Raw genomic sequence first — 21,925 nt, 5'->3', positions numbered from 1 at the left:
ACATAGATGTATAAAACAAATGAATTAATTAGGGTTCAATTTGAGGAAATTCATGGACCTCCTAAGCATAACAATGGATCAGAAGAAAAAGAAACTCTGTCACCAAACAGGTGATTCAGTAACGTTAACTGCCATCTCCCTGCTTGTTTCTCTGTTCTTAACTAAATATGTCATCGGGGCTGCCCTTAACATACAGGACCCAGGTGATGTTAAAGATGTCAGCAAAGAGAACTCGCTCTTTCCACACCTAAGAACTTGAATTTAAGGCCTAGATCGCTTTGCAAAGACTAAAGTTTGTTAACTAAACTCTGAACCTTGTCTTGAGATCAGACTGCAGACGGGGAGACCCTGGGGGCCTGAATGGAGAAGGAAGGAATAAAAAAAGGGACCACCAAAAGTTTGGGGAATAGGTTGGAGAACAAGGGGTTGGGGGTTATTGAGTTTTTCTTTTCCCACTTTACAATTTTAATCAACTGTTTGTCTTAGCAGATGTATTTAAATTTTATTTAAATATTTTATTTAAATATTTGTTACATCTTTAAAAATCAGAGTAAAACATCTGCTTGATTTTAAAAAATGAAATAACATAGATAGCTTATAACAGAAAACACAAAAACAAAACCCAAAACACTTGCCTACCATCCATCCTCTATCTAGGCAACATCTCTTTCCCAAGAGAAAAATTTCACTGGTTTCAATTCTATTATTTTTCCACTTTAGATATTTTATGAACTTCCTCTTATGATAAGTGAGGATTTAACTTACATCACCTATTTAGTGGAGGGAGAAAGAGAGAGTGGGGGAACAGGGAAAAAGAGAAGAGGAGAGAAGAGGAAATATAAATGTAGGGTAGGTATTTCAGTTGGAAGGTTCATGTGTCTCTCTTTAGGTCTGAACATTTTTATCCTACTGTTTCTTTGTAGGTATACTTCACTTTCTTGGCTCTCTTTCTTTCTTAAAATTCTTTTAATCAGGTTCTGTATCTCCTCTTTAATTCTTCTCTTTCTCTCTTTATAATATGTTCTGGGAGAGTATTTTTCCTTTATTTTCCACTCTCTTCTTTGAATCTGTTTTTTGATAATTATATATATAATTACAATATTATATATATATATTATATATGTTCAATATTATATGCAGGTGTACAATATAGTGATTCAAAACTTTTAAAGGTTATATTCCATTTATAGTTATTATAAAATACTGGCTATAGTCCCTGTATTGTGCAATATATCCTTGTAGCTTTATTTTATATATAGTAGTTTGTACCTCTTAACCCCCTCCCCCTATCTTGTCCCTCCCCTCCTTCCCCCCCCTCATCGGTAACCACAGGTTTCTTCTCTATATATCTGTGAGTCTGTTTCTTTTTTGTTATATTCACTAGTTTGTTTTAGTTTTTAGATTCCACGTATAAGTTGATACCACATAGTATTTGTTGTTCTCTGTCTGACTTATTTGACTTAGCATAATACCCTCCAAGTCCATCCATGTTGCTGCAAATGGCAAAATTTCATACTTTTTTGGCTGAGTAGTATTCTATTGTATATGTATACTACATTTTCTCCATTCATCTGTTGGTGGATGCTTAGGTTGCTTCCATATCTTGGCAATTGTAAATAATGCTGCTATGAACACTGGGGTGCATGTATCTTTTTGAATTATTGTTTTAGCTTTTTTTGGATATATACCCAGGAATGGAATTGCTAATTATATATATATGTTCTTTAATTTTTGAGAATTATTTCTTATTTTCTGGTGTTCCTTTTTCTTTTTTCAATGCCCCCTGTTCTTGGTTTATGGATGTAATATATTCTCAAATCTCTCTTGTAAAATAGAGGTAAAGTTCTCTTTTCTTTCCTGCCTAATCTCTGTTCCCTCTCAGTCAATTTTTATTTTTGTTTAATTTGTTCTTTTCATTCATGCTGCAAGTTTTGATGAAATGCCTGGGAGTTCTTGGTTGTCAGTTTATATTATGAATGAAAGAATGCTGACAGCAAGCTCTATTCATGTAGGAGTGGGGCTTGTAGACTGACAGCACTGCTAGAGTGTGAAGAGCAGGGAGCCAGCCATTAATCTTGGGAAGGGTGGGGCTGGGGTCCACCAGAAGCCTAAAAGAAGTCTCTATTTGGAATTCTAGCATCTACACTACCACTCCTAATTCTTCTCGAGATGGTTTACAATCTGTTCAATTTCTTCAGAAGGGAGACTTCTAGGGTTTTGTTGATTTTTTGTAAGGTCAAATACTTAGTTGGCTGCTGGCTCTGCCTATGGGGAGGGGGAGGGCATGTCTTGTATTCAGATCCTGACATAAGCACATAGTTTTCAGTCCCACTTAAATCCTACTTTGCTATATTTGCTATTGCCAGGTCTGCAGTTTCACGGAAGTTCTTCTGAGAAGAAAAATTTCCTCCTATGTTGTGCCCCTCAAGACTCTAACTTGAGTCTAAAGTTGAACTTTCTCTACTTTTTTCAGTCATGGCCATTTTTCCATTTGCTTTTTTTAAAAAAATAAATAAATTTATTTATTTATTTATGGCTGCGTTGGGTCTTTGTTGCTGCACGCAGGCTTTCTCTAACTGCGGCAAGCGGGGGCTTCTCTTCGCTGTGGTGCGTGGATTTCTCATTGCGGTGGCTTCTCTTGTTGTGGAGCATGGGCTCTAGGTGCACGGGCATCAGTAGTTGTGGCACGTGGGCTCAGTAGTTGTGGCTTGCAGGCTCTAGAGCGCAGGCTCAGTAGTTGTGGTGCACGGGCTTAATTGCTCTGCAGCACGTGGGATCTTCTCGGACCGGGGCTTGAACCCGTGTCCCCTGCATTGGCAGGTGGATTCTTAACCACTGTGCCACCAGGGAAGCCCTCCACTTGCTTTTTGGAGTTGAGAAATTTGTTGAAATATGTGGTCTGATCATGGTCCCTTATTCATTCTACTCTATGGGTTTGTCTGAAAAGGAAAGCCATCATTATAATTCACATGGAATACCAGGAGAAAGGGGAGGCAAATGAGTCAGCAGAGTAAGCCATCGTGACATGGAAGTCACAGCAATTCTTATTAAAATCCCTGCTCTCTCCTATCGTCCAGCATCCTGATATTTTTAAGGTATCTTTAAGCAGCTAATCTGAAAGAACTGTCTCTCTCTCATCCATGCTGCCCTGGCTCAACATCTTAACCATCCAGCTCCTCTTTCCTCCACACTATTACATACATGTGCCATGTGTGTCCCATGACATGTCACATCCCTCTACCCAAAATGGCACACCGCTTGGGTAGTGATTTTCATCTGAGTCTACATTTTTCTCAAGAATATTTTTTTCTTCTAAAAACAGGGGAAGGAGGCAGAGTATAAGCATTTATAGCATTGCCCAAATTCCATGTTCTGGTGGATGGGGAGTGTGGAAGGCTGTTAATCATTGCTTTTAATGGTTGTTCACCCATCAAAAATGAATAAATGAATTTCCCTGGAGCAATAAAACAGTAAGGTCACATCTTTTCCTTTACAGAGAAATAAAGCCAGGTAGTTGGGCAATGAAAGACAAAGGAAGAAGACAGAGCACCTGCTTGAGGAATTGTTTTTCATATTGGAATAGGTATTCCCCGTATCCACAAAATTAAGTAACAGATAAAACTTTTAATAGAGAAGACGACTGAATAAAGCCCTTATTTACATTTCTTGAAGAGCATTGCATTCTGTTAACTCAAACTGCTGAAATGACTTTTGAACTGTACTCAGAGTCACGGAGATATATGTCTACTTCGGTTGTCTCCCCCATCACAGTCATAAATACAAAGAGTGAAGGCTGCTAAATCTGTCATTTCATAGCAGAAAACAACACCATGACAATTTAACTAATGATTCCCTCACACCACTTTTATCATACAAAGAAAGGTTCCTCTTTTTGACAGAGAATGGCATCTTGTGTGGATTCTTTTTTGGAAGGGCAGAAATGTGTGTCTTGGTGAGAGAGAACATTGAACAGAAATACAGAAATGAGGCAAAGAAATAAGCCTGCTCCCTCTTAATGCCTTTTACGATTACTTTCTCTCTCCCACTCTCTTACTTCTTCATATCCTTTCTAAATATAGTTTGTAAGTGGATGTCTTAAACATTTGAGTTGGACTGAGTTGGTGCCAAGCATTTGATGGACCTCATACTGTGAAATTAAGATCTCTTTTATCCCTTACCCTTTGTTCTAGTCAAACTATTCTAGTGACTGTCTCTTTAACACGTCTGAAGGCTTCTTACTGTCATGCTACCATTTGCATTGTTTTTCTTACCTGAAAAGTTGCTTCTCACTTATATATCTAAAAGTTTCATCCCTCCTTTAAGGTCCTATCCAGATCCTACCTCCTCTGTAAATCTCTTAGTGACTGACTTCCTCCCCTTGAAGTATTCTCTCCTTCCTCCAAATTTCTATCACTTGTATTATCTGTCTTGTCTTATGACTTTTGTGGGTACACTGTCTCTAGTATCTCTCTGGCTGCAGCAAGATTACTCACAGTCTTGGCTTTTGTGACCAATGCCCATTAGGGTGTTTCCTGAACAAAGCAAGCACCAATTTTAGAAGAATTTAAAAAACAGATTTATCACTATTTAATCTAAAAGCTTAATATTTTTAATATTAAAAATAGTTGTTATTTCATGCTTGAGAGAGGAAAAATACTGTTGAAATATTTCATCAAAATATCTACAGCCAGCTAAAGGAGAAACAGCTGAATTTACAAGTCAGTTTCCTTATCCAGCCATCTTTTCCCTTGTTCTCTGTTACTGCTAAAGTTGAAAACTCCAGTTCATAGTTTATGGTTTTCATACTGAGTTATGAACATCAGACTTGAACATAGACCAGAAATTAGGCATAGATTCCTCACTAAAGACTAATTACAGCAGTGCTTTCTACTTTAAGTTATGAGTGCACCCTACTGCAAAACTGGAAAGCTGAGTGATTTATATTGGGAGAGAGGAATGAAGGATTCCTAATCCACTGTATGGCTGCATTTGGCTCAGCTAAGTAATTCTTCATATTCCATGGAAGCTTGTATATATGGGTTTAAAATATGTTCAATAATAGGTTATAGATTTTTTCACAGATGATTAAAGGAAATCATTAAGTGTTGGTAAAGGGTCAAAATCATGGTGACTGAGCTATTTTCACCACAATTATGACTTCCTCAGAAATTTTATATGTAGATTGAAATTCATGCTATTTCATTCCTGAAGAAATATGTTCAGGATATAACAGCAATTAGTAAAACATCTAATATTTATTGCATGATAACTATGTGTCAAGCAGCATAAGCATTTTATATGGATTATTCCTTGTAAACCTTAGTATAATTATTTGAAGTAGGTACTATTACAAACCTTATTTACTGATAATTAAATTATGTCATAGAGAGATCGAGTGACTTGTCTAAAATCACGTAGCTTGCGAGTGGTCCAGCTGGGTTTTGAACCCAGAAAATCCAACTCCAGAACCTTAAGTCTTAACCACTGTGCTTTCATTCTGGATTGCTATTTGAGAAAGGCACTTAGAGAAATGACTGTGGACAGAAATGTCAACTTAATTAAAATGTTTTAATTTCATTCATCATTTAATAAAAATTTATGCAAGCACCACTTCCTCTAACATCAAGTGTTCTTGTGTATTGGAAAAGCAACATTTTACATGGCTGCCATTTTCTTTGCCATAAAAGCTGAAAAGACCTGCAATCAATAGCTGCAATTTATTTGTATTGAAAATGTCACTATTTCCCTCAAAACTGAAAGAATATTACAAATAATGTAGTTGACCATCACCTGTATTCTGTGAATAAAGTGCTCCGTGAATAGGTGCAAACTTTTTTCTTTGTGTAGTGATGCCCCTCCTTTCTATACACATAACTGGTGTAACATTCAGTAATTATTCCAAGACAATCTATACCACAGTGCATAAAGTGATCATTCACTAAACAAACAAAAATCTTCTGTGGCACAAATTTTCACTGATGAGAAAACAAGTCATCCACCACTTATTTCTCACATATTATTATTTGTATGCCAAATGTGGTTTGGTCAAATTTTAAAGCAAAATGTCAGTTAACAGCACACATGATATTAGTTGCTGTTAAAACAGTATGATACTGAAATCCCAAAAAGTTATATTCTAGATGAATTTTATCAATAGCTTGTTTTGTATCATGGTTTTAAAATATGCCCACCAATTTTTTGATATTCCTCCCTTCAGAAGGTCAATTTTAATTCCCCTCCCCTTGATGTGAACTGGACTTAGTAGCTCACGTCTAATAAAGAGAATATGGCAGAAATTTTGTCAGGCTTCTGAGACTAAGTCATAAAGAGCAGTGAGGTTTCCTCTTTGCTCTCTCTTGGATCACTTGGTCTAGGGAAATCTAGCTGCCGTTTTGTGAGAACACTGAAATAGCTGCATGGAGAGGCCACGTGTCAAGGACCTGAGTTCACCCAACAATCATAAAAGAAGTGAGGCTCCCTGCCAAAAGTCATGTGAGTGAGCTGTCTTGGATTCCCCAGCCCCAGTCAAGCCATTCAAGCCTTCTGAGGACTACAGTCCTGGTTAACATGGTTGACACCTTGACTACAACTTCTTTAGAGACCCTGAGCTAGAACTACCCAGGTAAGCCACTCCTAAACTTCTGACCTACAGGAATTATGAGATAATAAATTTAAGTTGTTTTAAGCTTCTGGGTTTTCTGTTAATTTATGATATAGCAATAGATAATTAATATACTTTGTTTCCCTTCTGTACACACTATCATCATCAACTTTACAACTTGTTTTGTATTTTCTCTGCAGTAACTTGAATTATAGCTATTTTTAACTTGGTGCAATTTAGAATATGTTTCATCTCATCTCTCTTTAGTAGCAAAATTCATCATTTCTAACTGGAAAGGTATAAATTTGCATGTGTACTAGAAAAACTCAATTATTTTATGATCACTGTGCTCTGCTGAAATTCTGATGATTTTATGCCACTATTGGAAAACATTGTATCAATGAATTAAAAGACTATGAGAAAATGGATCTCCAGTCTACTGAAAACCAGTTTTCAAATAAAAATCATTATATTTACTATTTGCTCTTCATTTTTAACTGCCTTAACAAAATCATGATACATATGGATTCACTGTAGCATATTCAAATTCATCCTCCATATTTGCACAGACACTCTTTTAACTACTTAACTTTATAATTTTTCCTCAATGATAATATTTGCATTAAAATTTCCAGCAATACTTTTAAGACTATCTGAACTATTTTTAAGTCACTATGCCATTTTGTAAAAAAATATGTAATGCAATGTAATAGTAACACAAATTTGTAATTCTACATATACAAATAAAAAGACAAATAATACATATCTGCCTGCCAAGTGTTGTTGAAAATATTAATAAAATAAAAAATCTGTAATCAGATTGATAAAAAACATACAAATAATCCATATCATGGACAGAAGAGGAAACATAACTACAAAACCAACTGATATAAAAAAGATGACAAGAGAAAATTATGGACAATTTTAGGCAATAAGTTCAACAACATAGATGAAAAGATCTTCAAAAGACCCAAACTACCACAGTATACTTGAGAAGACATAAGAACACAATTAGCCCTTTAAATCAGTAAAGAAATTGAATTTGTAGGTAAAAATTATCTCACAAAAACTCTAGGTACAGATACTTTCAGTGATGAATTATACCAAATGTTTCATAAAGAAATACCAATTCTACACAAATTTTTCCAAAACAGAGACAAGGAGCAAAAACTTCCTAACATTTTGTGATGCCATAATTACTCTGATACCACAATTAGACAAAGACATGACAAGAAAATAAAACTAAAGACCAATATCCCTCATGAGCACAGATATAAAATCCCTAACAGAATTTTAATAAATCCTTAATAAAATTTTAGCAAATCAAATTGAGCAACATATAAACAGATAATACATCATAAGCAAGTGGACTTTACACCAGAAATGCGATTTTGATATAACAGTTAAATGACAATCAATGTAATCCATCGTATTAATAAAGTGAAAAAGAAGAAACATATGATCATCTTAATAGATCCAGGAAATACACTTACCAAAATTCAACAGCCAGCATGATAAAAACTAGGAATACAAGGTAATTATATCAACTGATAAAAGGAAGCTACAAAAACTTATATGCTAACATTATACTTAATGAAGAAGGACTAAAATGCCCTCCCCAAAGATGGAAACAACCCAAGGCTATATGCTCTCATCACTTCTATTCATTAGAATAGAGGTTTCAGCTAGTTCAATAAGGCAAGAAAAAGAAACAAAAGACATACAATTTGGGAAAGAAGAAGTAAAACTGTTAACTCGGGGCTTCCCTAGTGGCGCAGTTGTTGAGAATCTGCCTGCCAATGCAGGGGACACGGGTTTGAGCCCTGGTCTGGGAAGATCCCACATGCCGCAGAGCAACTAGGCCCGTGAGCCACAATTACTGAGCCTGCGCGTCTGGAGCCTGTGCTCCGCAACAAGAGAGGCCGTGATAGTGAGAGGCTCGCGCACCGCGATGAAGAGTGGCCCCCACTTGCCACAACTAGAGAAAGCCCTCGCACAGAAATGAAGACCCAACACAGCCATAAATAAATAAATAAATAAATAAAAATTTTTTAAAAACTGTTAACTCAAAGCATGAATGTCTGCCTAGAAAACTTTAAGGATTCTGTAATAAGCTACTAGAACTAATAAGTAAATTTTGCAACAGATATATTTCACACAGAATATAAGGTCAATATAGAAAATTCAACTGTATTTCTATATATTAAAAATGAAGAATTGGAAATGAAAACTAGTAAAATACATTTACAATAATATTTTAAAAATAAAATAGGAATCAATATAACAAAACACGTGCAAAACTTGTACATTGAAAACTACAAAACACTGCTTAGAGAATTTAAGGGAGACCTAAATAAGTGGAGAGATATACTATGTTTATCAAGTGGGAGACTAGGGACTTCCCTGGTGGTACACTGGTTAAGAATCCACCTGCCAATGCAGGGGACATGGGTTCGAGCCCTGGTCCGGGAAGGTCCCGCATGCTGCAGAGCAACTAAGCCCATGCACCACAACTACTGAGCCTGTGCTCTAGAGCCCGCGAGCCACAATTACTGAGCCCACATGCCACAACTACTGAAGCCTGCGCGCCTAGAGCCTGTGCTCTACAACAAGAAAAGCTACCACAATAAGAAGCCCGCACACTGCAACCAAGAATATCCCCCACTCACCGCAACTAGAGAAAGCTGGCAGGCAGCAATGAAGACCCAACACAGCCATAAATAAATAAATAAATAAATAAATAAATAAATAAATAAATAAATTTATATATAGAAAAGCGGGAGACTAATATTGTTAAGATTTTAATTCTCCCTAAGATGATCTATCCATTCAATGCAATTCCAATCAAAATCTCAGTAGGATTTTTTTGTAGTAATTGACAAACTTATCCTAACATTTATATAAATGCAAAGGATCTGGAGTAGACAAAACAAAGGAGGCAAAGAACCAAGTTGGAAAACTTAAAGTACTTGATTCCACGACTTATTACAAAGCTACAGTAATCAAGGAAGCACAGTATTGGCATAAGGATCGATGTACAGAACACTGTAACAGAATAGAGTCCAGAAAGGTACTCACCCATATAAGGTCAACTTTTCTGATAAAGATACCAAGGAAAAAGGGCAGTATTTTCAATGGCACTGCAATTGGATGCCCATATTTTTAAAAAAATGAATCTCAAACCTTACCTCACAACATATACAAACATTAACTTGAAAAAGATAATAGATTTATATGTAAGAGATAAAACTATAAAATTTCTACATAAAACATATAAGAAAATCTTTGAGACCTTTAATTAAACAAAGAATCCTTTAAAATGTACAAAATTGACATAAAATTTATAAAAAATAAAAATAAAAAATAGACAAATTAGATTTTATCAAAAATGAAAACCTTTTATTATCTGAGAGATACTGTTAAGAAAATTAAAAGGCAAGTCACAGACTGGGGGAAAATATATGCAAAATATATATCTGATTAAAAACTTGTATCCAAACTCTATAAAGAACACTTATTCCTCAATAGAAAGAAGAGAAACAACGAATTTAAAAATGGGCAATATATTTGAACAGAAAGTTCATCAAAGAAGATACTTCAAATAGAAAATAAACACAAAAAATGATGTTGAACTTCATTAATTATTAGGGAAAAGCAAATAAAAATCATAACGAGAGAGTTCTACATACCTGCTATTATGACTAAAATTTAAATGACAGACAAAACCATGTCTTAGTAAGTGTATGGAACAACTGGAACTCTCATGGCTGATAGGAACGCAAAATAATAGAGCCAATGTGGAAAACGGTGGGCATTTTCTAACAAAGTAAGCATATACCCATGCAGCCCAGCAAAAACACTCACAGATATTTACCAAAGAGAAATAAAAATATCTGTCCACATGAAGATGTGTACCTGAATGTTCACAGAAACTCCATTGAGGAGATATCACCATAAACGTTAAGAGCATGGACTTCAGAGCTAGGTCACATAGAAGCTGTATTAGTAATGGCCTGAAAATGAAAACAATCCTAATGTCCATAAACTGGTAAATGAATAAACGCATTACAGTACATCCATATAATGGAATGCTACTCAGCAATGAAAAGGAACAAATTACTGATGCATGTGACTATGGATGAATCACAAAATAATTATGCTATTATTATTGATCAAAGCCCAAAAAACCTACATGACTCCATTTATATAAAGTTCTAGAAAATGTAAAGCCATAGTGATAGAGAGTCAATCAGTTGTTGTCAGATCCTGGGAGAGCAGAAAGGGAATTGACTGAAAAGGAGTACAAGGGAACTATTTGGGGTGATGCAAATGTTCAATATCTTGATAATGCTAGTGGCTACATAACTAAACACAACTGTCAAAACTACTCAAACTTCACATTTAAAATTAGTGAATTTTTAAAATGTAAATTATATTTTAATAAAGCTTATTAAAAAAAAATAAAGAAAATGGACAGGAAAAAATTTCTCTAGCCAAGATGAATGCCACCTGTTAAGAAAATAATGACATTTAAAAGCACAATAGGATTTTATGGAAAAATCATGATTTACCTTATGTTTCAAATTTGTAAAAAATGTGTGAATAAAATTGTTTTCTTCATTTTTTTCACTAACATACCACTTGTAGATCCCTTGATAGATGTCCAAACTTTGTGACACAATAATCTAGAACATAGCTCTTGGTGTGAATTTGCCCTGACTTAACACTAGTAAACTTTTAGTTTTCTTCACTGTATTATTTTAGTCTACTGCTCCCTAAATGTAGACATTTCTCAATATCCTGTTCTTGGTCCTTCACCTTCTTTTTCTTTTTTCCAGTTCTTCACCTTTCCCCATATCTATGTCCAGTATATTGTGATTTTGTAATCACTCTCAGTAGAAGTGGAGTATACTTCTATACCCCCTGACTTTGAGCTTAGCCATTCTTTGGTCAATGTTATGTTTAGTGTACTTGACCCAAAGAGAAGTTTAAATGTGTTTGCAGAATTAGCTTGCCTTCTAGTATAGGCAGACCTCGGACATACTGAGTGTTCAGTTCCAGACGACCACAATAAAGTGAATATCTCGATAAAGGGGGTCACACTAATTTTTTGGTTTCCCAGTGCATATAAAAGTGAGTTTTACACTATACTGTAGTCTATTAAGTGTGCAAAAGTATTATGTCTAAAACACCAGTGTGGTACCTTAATTTAAAAATGCTAACCATCATCTGAGTTTTTAGTGAGTCAACTTTTTGCAATAGTAATATCAAAGATCACTGATCATAGATCACCATAACAAATATAAAAACAATGAAAAAGTTTTAAATGCTGCAAGAATTACCAAAATGTGCAAAGAGACACAAAGTGAGCAAATGCTGTTGAAAAAATGGCAGTGATAGACTTGCTCGATGTTGGGTTGATACAAACCTTCAATTAGTAAAAAACGAAGTATTTGCAAAGGGCAATAAAACGAAGTATGCCTGTACTTCTGTAATTGCCTTGAAAAGATGTTCTCCTGGGTAGCTTCTGTCCCTTCAGCCTGAGCCTTAGAGCAAAGCCTACATGTGTTAACCTTCAGTCAAACTGAAGACCCATGAGCATGAGAAGAAATACTATATGCCATTGAGTTTTGTGATAATTTGCTACGAAACATTATTGTTGGCACCTTCTTGTTCTTTATCATTCCTTCCCTTCTCTTTTCTAGGGGCATTTAGTGGAAGAGGTTATCTCCTCCCACTGCTATAATCATCACTTGTAGGGAGAAGACCACTAAATCCTCTTCTAGCCTGGCCTTCTTCTGAGCTCCAGGCTCTCACATGATATTTAAACAATAAGTACCCACTTGATATATGATGGAAGGAAAAAAATGAAACACATCAATTAGTTGCCTAGTAGATATTTATACACTTTTATACATAATTTGCTCTCAGTAAATATTTTTGAAGTTAATAGAACTACTATTGCTATAGTTTTAATTGGGAGAGGATTACTTATGATTACTTGCTCCCAGCAAGATACAATCTGATCTTGTTTTTCTATTTTATCTTCTTATTTAGAAAAGACCCCTTAAAGAAAACAATGAATCTTAAGATTCTAATTAATAACCTTTTAATTATTTTTGGTATAACTCTTAAGAACTTTAAAAAAATGTAGGTACTTATATTGCTATAATGTGGAGCCTATATTTACATAAAATATTTAGCTTCTCCCTTCACTACAGTATAGAGTTTTCATTTTTAATAGGAAGAAGCATAGATGCCTTGGTGTTGGTTTATTGAGATAACTTTTTTAAAAAATTCTTTTCTCCATTGAAGTTCCTTGCTTCTTTCTTTCTTTCTTTGGCCACACCGCATGGTATGTGGGATCTTAGTTCCCCAACCAGGGATCAAACCCACATCCCCTGCATTGGAAGTGCCGTGTCTTAACCACTGGACCGCCAGAGAAGTCCCTATTTAGATAACTTTTTAAAGATTTTTGTGATTGGCATTGAGAGTGTATTAAGGTACCAAAATTGCTATATAATCTATCATTGTAATGGATTAAATGAATAAGGAAGCAAATGACTGTAATGTCAGGTGTTTGACAATTAAGGTGTATGAACAATTTATTTTGGAGATGTAAAAGACAAACTACTAAATATCTGATGGGGAGTTATTGAGATAAGATACTTTTCTCTATGTTTAAATTTTATTAAAATAAACTATTTTTTTAAGAACTGTTATAGATTTGCAGAAAGTTTGGAGAGAGTTCCTATATATTTCTTCAGGTAGTTTTCCCTGTTATTAACATATTAGTGTGGTATATTTGTTACAGCTAATGAACCAAAACTGAAACATTACTGTTAACTAAAGTCCATAGTTTATTCAGATTTCCTTACTTTCCATCTAATTTCTTTTTCTATTCTGGGATTTTTTCCAGACAACCACATCACATTTACTTGTCATGTCTCCTTAGGCTCCTTTTGGCTGAGACAGTTTCTCAGACTTCCCTTATTTTTGATGAACTTGACAGTTTTGACCAGTACTGGTCAAGTGTTTTGTAGGATGCCCCTCTACTGGAATTTTTCTGATGTTTGTCTCATTACTAGACTGGAGTAATGGGTTTAGGGGAAGACAATAACAGAAGTAAAGTGACTTTTTCATCACATCATAACAAGGGTATGTGCTTTCAATGTGATTTAACACTCTAGATATTGACCCTAATCACCTGGTTGAGTTATTGTATGACAGATTTCTCCTCTGTAAAGTACCATTCTCCTCATTTCTATACTCTACTCTTTGGAAGGAAGTCACCATGTGCAGCCCACACTTAAGGAGTGCAGTGGTACGGTCTCCCTTTCTGAGGATGGAATACTTAATTATAAATTACTTTAAAATTCTTCTGCATGGGAGGTTTGTCTCTTCTTCCTCACTTATTTATTCAATCATTTATTTATATGTGGTATGGACTAAGAGATATTTATTTTATACTTTGGGGTATGGTACAATGCTAGTTTATTTATTTTTGCTGCTCAAATTGTTCCAGCTTTGGCCATTAGGAGCTCTTTAAGTCGGAATGAGTTGTCTTTTGTCCCTTTGGCAAAATTCCATCAATGTAGGTTTTTTGTTTTGTTTTGTGTTTTTAGTTCTTCCTTACTTTCTGCCACTCTAATGTGTTCCAGGCTCATCTTGTGTGTATTTCCTACTCTAGGTCCAAAATCAATGATTTCTCCAAGGATCCCTTGTTCCATTTATTGGAGAATGATATTAGAAACCAAGATATAGGTGTTAGGTTTAATTGTTTTTACTGGGTACTCTTGCTTGTAGGGTCTCTCAACTGACAGAGCAAGGACTATATGTATAGATATTAACCCAAGTAATAAACTTATATCCATAAATATTTTCATATGTTATCTGTATCTACATTACATTAAACATGAGTACATAATAATGTCTCAAACTCTAATTCATTACCACATGGACCATCCTAGCCTCCTTCCCTTGCTTAACTGTAGATTCCTACTGTAAGATTCCTGGGTCACACCATCTGCCATACAATTACTTAATTTTTCAATTCCAATATACATGTATAGCATGTATACTTATATATCAGATTTGTTAAGCTCTATCCCCATAGGAAACAAATTTATTAACTAGAGTGCAGTGCTTATATACATTTCCTTTTGCTTTAGTCCTACAGACTCTACTCATTCCAAAGCTACTTAGGTCAACAGCTTCCCCCCGTTCCTTTCAGTGAGGTTGTTTCTTACATTTGTAATAAAGTTAGATTTGCTTGTCACAGTCTGCTTTCCTTCTTGAGATCTCTGACCTCTTAATTGATTTTTTAAAAGGTACGTAGATTAAAGTTTACTTTTTGCTGTAAAGTTCTGTGGGTTTTGACAAATGCATGGTTTCAGGTATCTGGCATTATAGTAGCATACAGAATAGGTTCACCACCTAAAAATCCCTTGTGCTTCACCCACTCATCCCTCCTCTCTTGTCCCCAAACTCCTGACAACCACTGATCATTTTGCTTTCCATTTCCATAATGTCATATAATTGGAATCATAAAATACATAGACTTTTCAGACTGGCTTCTTCCACTGAGTAATCTGTATTTTAGGTTCATTATGTATTTTTCATGGCTTGATAGCTCATTTGTTTTTATTGCTAAATAATATTCCATTGAATGGATGTACCACAATTTGTTTATCAATTCACCTATTGAAGGATATCTTAGGTGTTTCCAAGTTTTGGCAATTACATCCCATAAGAATGTATGTTTGCTTCTCCACATTCTCAACAGTTGTTTCATGATGAAAATAGGAAATTAAGTGAACATATACTTACAAGATGCTGAGACTCCCAGCTATCTTCCCTACTAGGGTTCCAGAATTCTTGCACCAGGCTTTTTATCCTCCAGGTAGGTTGTGGAAAGTGTTTTCTCTGGAGGATCTAAACAAGGATACAAGAGGAATGATGCGACATTAAGAATTCCTGCATACAATGGCACAAGCAGGTCACAGTCCAAAACCCCTACCTAAGTTTCTCCAATCCCACTGAGTTTGTACTCTTTCATTCTCATGTAAGAAGACAATCAAAAAATTACAAAAATTCAGAGGAAAGCCCCTAACAAGAAAGGTCAACACCAACAAAATAGAAAAAGGCAACTTGGAGTAAAGAGACACTGAAATGAGAAAAAAAGTTAAATATTATTTTCCTTAGTAACCTCAGAGATAAAAAATATTGCAACCACAAAAAGAGAACAGAATGCTATATAAAAAAGAAATATTCCAAGAATAACACTAGTTTTTAGCAAGCAATAAAAAATTATAGCAGAAATGAAAAACTCAACTGAAAGCCTGAAAAGATGATACAATAAAAAAAAAAAAAAACCTTGGTAGATAAGTAAAAAAAAAAAAAAAAAATAGAGGACAGAACAGGAGATTTAGTAAGTTACAGTTCCAGAAGAGAAAATAGAAAACACAGAGGAAAGAGTAATGATACTATTTGAGCAAAATTTTCAGGATTAGAACATGGCTTTCCAGATTAAAGGGGTTCACTGACTACCTAGAATAGTGAATAAAAACAGACTCATAGCAAAGTAATAGTGAAATTTAAAAACACTGGCCCTAAAATCTTCCAGACAAAGAACAGACCCTAAAATCTTCCAGCTAAGAAAACAAATTAGGGCTCACATAAAAGATTAGTAATCAATATGGTTTTAAATTTGTTAAGACTAACATAGGAAAATAGAAGAAAATGAGAAACACCTTCAAAATTCTAAAGGAAAATGACTTCCAACCTAAAATTCTATACCCAGCTAAACATTAATCAAGTATTGGGATAGAATAAAAATATTTTCAGACATGCACAATCTTAAATAATTAATCTCCCATGAATGACTTTTCAGGAATCTCTTAGAAGATGACCTCCAGCAATATGAGAGCAAATCAAGCAGTGAAAAGCATTGAGTACAGGAAACAGAAGAGTTGACACAGATGAAAGGTAATGTTGTCTGATGATGGTGAAAGGAGATTTCCATAAAAGGGTTGTCAAGTAGTTGATTGGCAACTAGTCCAGCTGGAGCATGTCAGAAGGCTCCAGGAGAGAATTCTCCAAGAAGATGAAACTGTTGGAATGCTTCATGTGCAAATTGGTTAACAGCATATTTAAATAGTTGGCAGAAAGTTTGGGGCTGAAATAGTGACAAATATACTCAAAACTACACAAATTAAAAAGCAAAAAAATTATTAACTCCAGGCAAAGGAAAAAGTATTGCAGGGGAAAAAATCCTATCATAGTTTCTTAGCTCTGAATAGCATTTTCACAGTCATAGTAAAGTAAACACTGAGTACTGACACAAATAAATTGTGATATAACTTTATTGGGAGGATAGGGGAAGGAAAAAGTATAAGTGTTTTAGTGCTAGAGTTGAAGTGAAAACTCTTCATATTACTAAATCAGAAAGAAAGACATAATAATATCTTTTAAAAATTAACAATTATTGTTTTTTGTTTTTTTTTAAACATCTTTATTGGAGTATAATTGCTTTACAATGGTGTGTTGGTTTCTGCTTTATAACAAAATGAATCAGTTATACATATGTTTCTATATCTCTTCCCTCTTGCATCTCCCTCCCTCCCACCCTTTCTATCCCACCCCTCTAGGTGGTCACAAAGCACCGAGCTGATCTCCCTGTGCTATGTGGTTGCTTCCCACTAGCTATCTATTTTACGTTTAGTAGTGTATATATGTCCATGTCACTCTCTCACTTTGTCACAGCTTACCCTTCCCACTCCCCATATCCTCAAGTCCATTCTCTAGTAGGTCTGTGTCTTTATTCCCGTCTTGCCCCTAGGTTCTTCATGACCCTTTTTTTTTTCCCTTAGATTCCATATATATGTGTTAGCATACTGTATTGATACATTTTTTAGACATATGGACATAAGGTGTGAAAGGGTTAAATGAGTAGAAATTTTAAAGATTACCTTTAAAAAAGGCAAATGGTGGGGGAGGGAAGAAACTGTTACTTTTGGTAACTAACTTGAAGAAGTGGCTTTTACATGTATACAAGTAAAATTTCGATAAAAATAGAAAGTAAAAATTCACACACAAAACAGACACATAGATCAATGGACCAGAATAGAAAGCCCAGAAATAAACTCACGCACTTATGGTCAATTAATCTCTGACAAAGGAGGCAAGAATATACGATGGAGAAAAGACAGTCTCTTCAATAAGTGGTGCTGGAAAAACTGGACAGCTACGTGTAAAAAAATGAAATTAGAATATTCTCTAACACCATATACAAAAATAAACTCAAAATGGATTAAAGACCTAAATGTAAGACCAGATACCATAAACCTCCTTGAGGAAAACATAGGCACAATATTCTTTGACATAAATCACAGCAGTATATTTTTGGGTCCATCTCTGAAAGTAAAGGAAATAAAAGCAAAAATAAACAAATGGGGCCTAGTTAAACTTAAAAGCATTTGCACAGCAAAGGAAACCATTGATAAAACAAAAAGACAACCTACTGAATGGGAGAAAATATTTGCAAATGATGTGACTGATAAGGGATTAATATTCGACATATATAAATCGCTCACACAACTCAACATCAAAACAATGAACAACTTGTGCTTCCCTGGTGGCGCAGTGGTTGAGAATCTGCCTGCCAATGCAGGGGACACGGGTTCGAGCCCTGGTCTGGGAAGATCCCACATGCCGCGGAGCGACTAGGCCCGTGAGCCACAACTGCTGAGCCTGCGTGTCTGGAGCCTGTGCTCCGCAACAAGAGAGGCCGCTATAGTGAGAGGCCCGTGCGTCACGATGAAGAGTCCCCCACTTGCAGCAACTAGAGAAAGCCCTCACACAGAAACGAAGACCCAACACAGCCATAAATAAATAAATAAATAAATAAATAAATAAATAAATAAATAAATAAATAAAATTAAAAAAAAAAAATGAACAACTCAATTAAAAAATGGGTGCAAGAACTGAATAGACATTTTTCCAAAGAGGAAATGCAGATGGTCAACAGGCACATGAAAACATGCTCAACATCTCAAATCATCAGGGAAATGCAAAGCAAAACCACAGTGAGATAGCACCTCACGCCCATCAGAATGGCTATCATCAAAAAGAACACAATTAACAAATGTTGCCGAGAATGTGGATAAGAAAACCCTCATACATTGTTGGTGGGAATGTAAGTTGGTGCAGCCACTATGGAAAACAGTATGGAGGTTTCTCAAAAAACTAAAAAGAGAACTAACATATGACCCAGCAATTCCACTCCTGGGTATATATCCAGAAAAACAAACAAACAAAACAAAACCACTAATTTGAAAAGATACATGCACCCCAATGTTCATAGCAGAATTATTTACAATTGCCTAGATATGCAAGCAACCTTAGTGTCCATTAACAGATGAATGGATAAAGAAGAGGTGGTATATATATATATATATATATATATAAAATGGAATACTACTCAGCTGTAAAAAAGAGTGAAAATTTTGCCATTTGCAGCAACATGGATGAACTTGGAGGATGTTGGATGAACTTGGATGAACTTATGCTAAGTGGAGTAAGTCAGACAGAGAAAGATAAACCATGTATGATATCACTTATATGTGGAATCTGAAAAATACAACAAACTAGTGAATATAACAAAAAAGAAGCAGACTCACAGATAGAGAATAAACTAGTGGTTATCAATGGGGAGGGGCAATATAGGGTTGAGGGAGTGGAAGGTCTAAAGTATCGTGTGTAAGACAGGCTCAAGGATGTATTGTACAACATGGGGAATATAGCTAATATTTTGTAATAACTGTAAATGGAAAGTAACCTTTCAAAATTGTATAAAGATTTAAAAAAATAAATAAAAATTAAAAAATTCACTAATATAGCACATGAGAGTCAGAATTTGGCTGATTCAGGGCAGAATCACAAACGACCCTCTTCCCCACCACCCTCTTAGTTCAACATACAGTTGTTTGTACGTATTGGTAACATGCAAATTTTTGCTTTGACTAAAAGAGAAGTGAAGAATTTGGTATGTTTGTTTTTGTAAGAGGCGGGTGGTGAGAGGTAGGATAATGATCAAGAGACTAGAGGAAATATTTGACATGTAGCTTTTCTGTGTATGTCCTCCTGGTCTGGGCTGCTTTCTGTGTTTAGAAAGAAATGACACCAAAAGATGGAGGAGCTATTTTCACCAGAGGCTTTTTAACATTAACCAAGTTGACTTGTTATAGGAGGCAGTGACAAAGTGCAGCTCAGAGTTAGGGAGGAGATGGTTCTCCTCAGTTCTCCTGGTTTAGAACATTTCGAGGAAGTAGCTTAACACATCAACAACCTTATGTGGGATACTATAGCAGAGGCAACAGGGAGATTCCTTCAGGAAGGTTCGTGAGTAGCATGCGTATTTTGACTAGCTGAAGTTGAGCTAAAGAGAAGGAATATGGTCGATATTACTCTGTATTTGTCACAAAGAAGCAATGTCTTTAGCATATGTGTTTCCCCCAGAAAGTAGAGCTCAAGTCAAGGGCTTGTGTATGGTAATCCCAGAGAACAGGAGTTGGGGGCTGGAAAGATTGAATAGGGAGGGTGGAAACACCAGTACAAAAATATATTACTGAATTGATCACCACTTGGGTAATTGACGATCCATCCTACTGGAAGTCTCTGAAATGCCATGTAGAATTCTCCTCAGAATTACCCATTTGAGGGATCACGGAAGATGGAAACATTTATGCATGACTCTCATCCCCCACTGGCCCAGGTTTTATACACGTGGGAGTACCTTTCCCTTAGACAATACTCAGAATGGCAGAAGTCCCTGACAGAAAACAAGAGATACCTGGTGCAGCTGAGGCTACATGCTCTCAGGTTACACTTGTAAAGGTGGCTCTGACATTAATGACTGGAGTAAAATGCTGTCTACAGGATATGAGGTGAGGCAGATGAGGTGTTTGCTGCAGTGTCTGATATAATCTTATGTGGATTCCCTGAAATACTTGGGGGAGAGGGGGTCTTTGAAGAGTGATCCTATATGAGCAAGCAGGTAAGAATGACACTGGAACTTGGAGTGTAACTGTTAGAGTGACATTAATTATTTATATTTTCTGGCTGCTGAGGACTGAGTTATTCTGTTTGTATTTAGATTTATATTTGTCTTCTTTTTACTTTTTATTTTATACTGGAGTGTAGGTGATTAACAATGTTGTGCTAGTTTCAGGTGTACAGAAAAGTGATTCAGTTATACATATACATGTATCTATTCTTTTTCAAATTCTTTTCCCATTTAGGTTGTTACATAATATTGAGCAGAGTTCCCTGTGCTATACAGTAGGTCCTTGTTGGTTCTCTATTTTAAATATAGCAGTGGGGGGAGGGATAGTTAAGGAGTTTGGGACTGACACGTATATTTGTCTTTTATAAGGGCTCAACCCCAAAAGGATGCTGGGAGAAGGAGAGTTTGGAGATGGGAGAGGTTCTCAGTCATCTTCACTGATGAACCTGCACCAGAGAGGTGAGCTTATCTTTCATAATTTTTTTTCTTTTTTTTGCCAGCCACAGCTTATGGGATTTCAGTTCCCCCACCAGAGACTGAACCTGGGCTATGTTAGTGAAAACACCGAGTCCTAACCACTAGACCACCAGGGAACTCCCAGAGGTGAGTTTATATTGAGCGTATGACTCTCAACCCCATAAAACATCCAGATGACTCCAAAAATCATACTGAACTTTAGCTTTGACTAGAGAACACAAACCTTGAGTTGGGAATAGAAAATGTAAGTGAATTGGACAGGCTGAGTGGAGCCTCCCCAAAAGTGTTAGTTGGCAGCCAAGTACTTGGCACCTCTTGAGGAATGCTGATCTTTTCATCTAACATTCCTGGTTAGTAAAACCAACTCTGCTACCATAGCCACAGCAGATTGAATGGGGGACTACAGGAGAGGCTAGAAGCAACCAGACATGGCCACGGGAAGGCTGACCATGCAGCTGATGAGGTAACTTTTCATACTACTCCCACGTTGCCCTGGAACCTTGACATATGCCTCTAGCATCAAAGGGAGCGTCGTATGACTCCTTTGCATCCTAAGGGATCTAGCTGTGGCAGGAGTCATTGCTGAGCATGTCAAAATAAGTGTTATACTGTGCAATGCTTTCTAATAGTAGACACTTCTTACCAATGAATCAGAAACATATTTTGAGAAATGATCATCTATCATTTATCTTTATTTTATATTCTTCCTACTCTATGTTCAAGCATGTGTCACAGCTGGCTCTGTGAATATTATCTCAAGGGCAGGGTGTGTTTTCTGTGTG

At 35.8% G+C, this 21,925-nt stretch overlaps 1 long non-coding RNA gene across 1 annotated transcript in view; it reads right to left on the bottom strand.

Annotated features, from left to right (window-relative positions):
* The window catches only part of LOC309664985, a 342,649-nt gene that overhangs the window by 156,283 nt on the left and 164,441 nt on the right, over positions 1–21,925 (bottom strand). Inside the window, exon 2 of the long non-coding RNA XR_014266119.1 lies at positions 15,431–15,535. This is a non-coding gene — a long non-coding RNA (uncharacterized lncRNA). The remainder of the gene's footprint in view (positions 1–15,430; positions 15,536–21,925) is intronic.

This window comes from Balaenoptera physalus (genome assembly GCF_965194825.1).
Source record: "Balaenoptera physalus genome assembly, chromosome: 7".
NCBI lineage: Eukaryota > Metazoa > Chordata > Mammalia > Artiodactyla > Balaenopteridae > Balaenoptera > Balaenoptera physalus.
Note: the sequence above shows the minus strand (reverse complement) of the source record. Positions and strands in the feature narration are given on the sequence as shown.